We start from the raw sequence: 5,332 nt of genomic DNA on the forward strand, positions 1-5,332 counted from the left end.
GTGGCTCTCTAGTTTGCCCTCGTGTACAGCAAAAGTCATAAGTTTCATCCAGGATTCCCTGTTTCTAGTTCTATGCAACCTGGGGGACAGAGTGGCAATGGTTTTTCGGCAGCCGCCGATGCAGACAGACGCTCCGAAGCTATATGAACTGGTTGGATAGTTCTCTTTTCTTAGGGGCTATTTTAAATCCCACTATCTGCTTACCCAAATCTTCAGGCATCTCATTGGCCATGTCTACACAAGATGCTACACAAGTAGCATCTCCGAATGGCTTTTAATGCACTGTTTTTTTCTTTTTTTTTCCTCGGTGAAGCATGCCTGCATGAGCTGCCACCGGGTCATGCAACCCCTGAGCTGTGAGAGGACCCGGTGCTTCCCTCCACAGTGGTAGTGCCCCCCAGGGCCACCCCGGGCAGCTTCTAGCTATGTGGGTGTTGCCCCAAGTTGGAGGCAGCACCCACCTGATCCAAGGGTGCATGGGGTGCTGGAAGCCGGGGCATGCTCAGGGAAGCTCGGGCTTGGCAGCTTCCAGCACCCCATGTATAATCCCTGTCACCTGGGTGGTGGAAGGAGGGCATGCGGGTGTTCTGGCAGCTGGATGAGGTGTCAGAGACAGTGCATGGGGCACTGGAAGCCTGCCAAGCCTGAGCTTCCCCAAGCACGCCTAAGCTTCCAGTGCTCTGTACATTGTCCCCGATGCCTTCAGTTTTGTGAACTGCATCACAAAAAAATGGCAGCTCAGCAATGAGGTAGTAAAATGTTAGCAATGTACACATTATTGTTATGTGTGAACAGTGGTTACTGTAAACAGCTGGTGCTTCTTTGTCTAGTGATCCATGGCGTTCTGGAAAAGATGAACATTTCTTCTCCTGACCATTAAGGCTTCATGAAGACAATGCAGGGACATACACTGAAACACTTTGCCCCGCCACTAACCTTCAAATGAACTGACAGCAGTGTAGCACTCCTCCCAGAGAAGCTCTGACACTAGCATTGGGCCCTTTCCTCTCTCAGGAGAGGTTGCAAACCTCTTGGGAACAGTAAGGTACTAACAGAAATCAGAGGGCATTATGGACCCCCCAGTTCTAACCACCATCCAAAATGGCTCTGCTTAGGTGAGGACAAGGGCAGAACTGGAACACTTTGCCCTGACACTTTGGCCTGCCACTATGGGTATGGTGGGACTGCCGCCACTTCTGGCCTGCTGAGCAACCCTTGCAAAGCCAGCAGGCCATGGCACTTAAGGGAGCCCACCCAAGTCCCAGCCCTGGAACGAACTGTAGGCAAGGGAAAGGCCCCCAAGGGGACACTTTCGTGCCTATACACAAATGCGAGGAGCTTGGAGAATAAACTGGAGGAACTTATCCTCCTGCTAAATGCTAATAACTATGATGTCATAGGGATAACAGAGACCTGGTGGGACTCTACCCATGACTGGACCACAGGTATAGACGGCTGTACCCTGTACAGGATAGATCGAGTAGAGAAAAGGGGCGGGGGTGTTGCTGTCTATGACAAGGAAAGCTACGCGTCCCTGGAAGCTGACATTGGCAGCCCGGGGGGAAGACTTGAGACCCCCTGGGTTAAAATCATGGTGGGAGTCTACTACAGACCCCCTACCCAGGGTCAACACCTTGACCAGGAGTTTGCCAGGGAATTGGCTGAAGCTGCGCTCTCCCGGTGTATGTTTGTCATGGGAGACTTTAACTACCCAGACATCTCCTGGGAGGAGCGCTCAGCCAAACCTGAGCAGTCGCAAAGCTTTCTCTCATGTGTGGATGACCTCTATCTGATGCAGGAAGTCTATGGGCCGACGAGAGGTAAAGCATTGCTTGACCTGGTTCTGGCAACCAGGGATGACCTAATCAGTGACCTAACGATTGAAGGGAAGCTGGGTGACAGTGACCACTTGCTGATCACCTTCACCATCCGCCATAAAGCTGGCAAGTCAGTCAGTAATACAGAAGTCCTCGATTTCAGGAAAGCTGACTTTGAAAAACTCAGGAGGCTTGTTGGTGAGGTCCTAAAGGGCCACAACCCAATGGAGAGGGGAGTTCAGGACGAGTGGTTGCTCCTCAACGGAGCAATCCTGGATGTGCAAGGAAAGTCTATCCCATCTCAGAGGAAAGGCAGCAAAAGGGCACAGCAGCTCCCATGGCTCTCCAGGGAACTAGCAGACCTCCTGCATCTTAAAAGGAAGATCTACAAAGGATGGAGGACTGGAACCACCACCAAGGAGGAATACTCTGCTCTGGTCCGGACCTGCAGAGAGCAAACCAGGAAAGCCAAGGCTGCAACTGAACTCCAGCTAGCTACAAATATCAAGGACAATAAAAAGTCCTTTTTTAGGTATGTGGGGAGCCAGAGGAAAAGCAAGGGCAACACTGGACCGCTGAGGGAGATTCCTTACCCTCCATCAATGCTGACCTCATGAAGGAACACCTTGACAGGCTGGATACTTTCAAGTCAGCCAGCCCTGATGGTTTACACCCAAGGGTACTCAAAGAGCTGGCGAACATCGTAGCTCAGCCCCTGGCAGGGATCTTTGAGAACTCCTGGCGCTCTGGTGACGTGCCCGAAGATTGGAAGAGGGCCAATGTGGTGCCTATCTTCAAGAAAGGATGGAAAGTAGATCCAGCAAACTACAGGCCCATCAGCCTGACCTCTATCCTGGGGAAGGTCTTGGAAAAGATTATCAAAGAGGCAATCCTTAATAGACTAGCTGACGGCAATATCCTGAGGGATACCCAGCATGGGTTTATTGCGGGTAGGTCTTCTTTGACTAATCTCATTTCCTTTTATGACCAGGTGATGTATCACCTGGACAAGGGGGAAGAGATTGATGTTGTATATCTTGACTTTAAAAAAGCCTTTGATCTGGTATCCCATGATCGCCTCTTGGCAAAACTGGCCAACTGCGACCTTGACCTCACCACAAACTGCTGGCTGGGGAATTGGCTCCGTAGTAGGACCCAGAGGGTAGTGGTTGACAAAAAGTCAATCGTCGTGGTGTGCTGTGACCAGTGGGATCCCTCAAGGCTCTGTGCTAGGGCCTATACTTTTCAACATGTTCATCAATGATATAGACATTGGTGTCAGAAGTGGACTAGCCAAGTTTACTGATGACACTAAACTGTGGGGTAAAGCATCCACATCTGAGGACAGCAGGATGATCCAGGCAGATCTTGACAGGCTCATGAAATGGGCGGATGAGAACCTGATGGTGTTTAACACCAAAAAATGCAAGGTTCTCCACTTTGGGAGGAAAAACCTTCAGCATGCTTATAGGCTCGGCAGTGCTACACTGGTTAGTACCATGGATGAAAGGAACTTGGGGGTCATGACTGACCACAAGATGAACATGAGCCTTCAATGTGATGCTGTGGCTAGTAAAGCAAGCACAATGCTGGCTTGCATCTACAGATGTTTCTCAAGCAAATCCCGGGACGTCATTCTCCCGTTGTGCTCGGCCTTGGTGAGGCTGCAGCTGGAGTACTGCGTCCAGTTTTGGGCTCCACAATTCAAAAAGGATGTGGAGAAGCTTGAGAGGGTGCAGAGGAGAGCCATGCTCATGATCAGAGGTCAGGAAAACAGACCTTATGATAAGACGCTGAGAGTCATGGGACTCTTGAGCCTGAAAAAGTGCAGGCTCAGGGGTGATCTGGTGGCCACGTATAAGTTTATCAGGGGTGCTCGCCAGGATATGGGGGAACGTCTGTTCACCAGAGTGCCCCAAAGGATGACAAGATCGAATGGTGACAAACTCTGCTGCGACCGATTCAGGCTGGACATAAGAAAGAACTTCTTTACTGTCCGAGCCCCCAAGGTTTGGAATAGACTGCCGCCGGAGGTGGTTCAAGCACCTACATTGAATGTCCTAAAGGCACATTTGGATGTTTATCTTGCTGGGATCCTATGATCCCTGCTGACTTCCTTGTCCTGGGGCAGGGGACTGGACTCGATGATCCTCCGGGGTCTCTTCCAGCCCAAATGTCTATGAAATCTATGAAATCTATGAAACTGGAGGGTGGGTTCCTCGAGTACCACAAAGCAGTAGGTTTGAAGAGTAGAATCCTATTCAGATGCCAAAGAGAGTTCCTCTGTCTCAAAACCATTGACTCAAGCCCTCTGCAGATTCCTCAGACACCACTGCAGAAAGGTCTGTAACTCAAGTCTCCCACCTTGTGGGTGCATGCTCCAGACACTAAGCTTTTCTGCCAAGAGAGGCTGCTCTAAGTTCAGAACTGCCACGGTTACATAGCCATGCTTGGAGTACACACACTGGATTGAATTTCTTTAAAAGGTTGGGCACCCCTCCAGCATTAATCTGGATTACAGTCAGTGCATTTACACAAGGTGCTTACCATGGAGTAGACTACTTACCATGTGGCTTGTCCTTGGGATCGGGATGGGGTCTTTGGGATCATGTACTGATGGAGAGAGACCAGACTGATTGAGCATAGGCAGGTGCAAGTGACAAGGATATTGGGGGGACCATGACTGTGCCCTGGGGAGACTCAGTGAGACTCAGGACCACCCAGTGAGGGTGCATCCAAACGAGTGTGTACATGCCTCCCTCCCTGTCTCAAAACCCTTTGAGGCAGGGCAAGAGGCATGTGGAGGAACATGGGTCTAAAGGAGTCTAAAAAAAATGAAGTTAAAAAAAGCGGGGCAGGGCACAATCCTGGACCATGACTGGAGGCAACTGGAGGCTGGGTCCTCTATGGAGATGCACTGGCTGCCAGAGTGTCTCTATAGTTGGCCCCTCGTCCTGGTGCTGAACATGTGGCTCCAGGCTGCGTGTTCAGCACCAGGGCTCCAGTGCCGTGAGTAAGGTGTTGGAGGGGCTGGAGGAGGGCAGAGGGGACTATGACTATTCCCGCCAGCTCCGCTTGCTCCCCCAGCCCCCGCCACCCCTGTTCTTCCTGACCCTACCCCCTGCTTGCCCCCCAAACTCCCCGATCCCTGCCATGCTTGGCCCCAGCTCCCCGAGGCCCCCGCTCCCTGCTCCCCACATCCCAGAATTGGCAAAGTAAAAAACAAAGGAAAACCCCCCTGCCACCACTTACCGGCAGTTGGAGCTGCTGTCTGGCTCACTGGGGCCCCACCCACACAGTGCGAGGCAGGGTGACTGCCCCAGTAGCCCCAGCTTCAGCCCTCCTGCCCTGTGCTGCCTGGGGGCTCTACCAGGAGGCCCTGGAGGCCCCCCAGCCACTGCTTCTAAGGTAAGGAGGGGCTTTTTTCCCATATTTTTCCTGTTTTTTTCTGTTTGTTTTTAAAGTGACAGTGCCTGGGGTTGCAGGGGCAGCCATGGGGGCCTGGGGCCCCTCGG

This window comes from Alligator sinensis, unplaced genomic scaffold, assembly GCF_000455745.1.
Source record: "Alligator sinensis unplaced genomic scaffold, ASM45574v1 scaffold891_1, whole genome shotgun sequence".
Taxonomy (NCBI): Eukaryota; Metazoa; Chordata; order Crocodylia; family Alligatoridae; genus Alligator; species Alligator sinensis.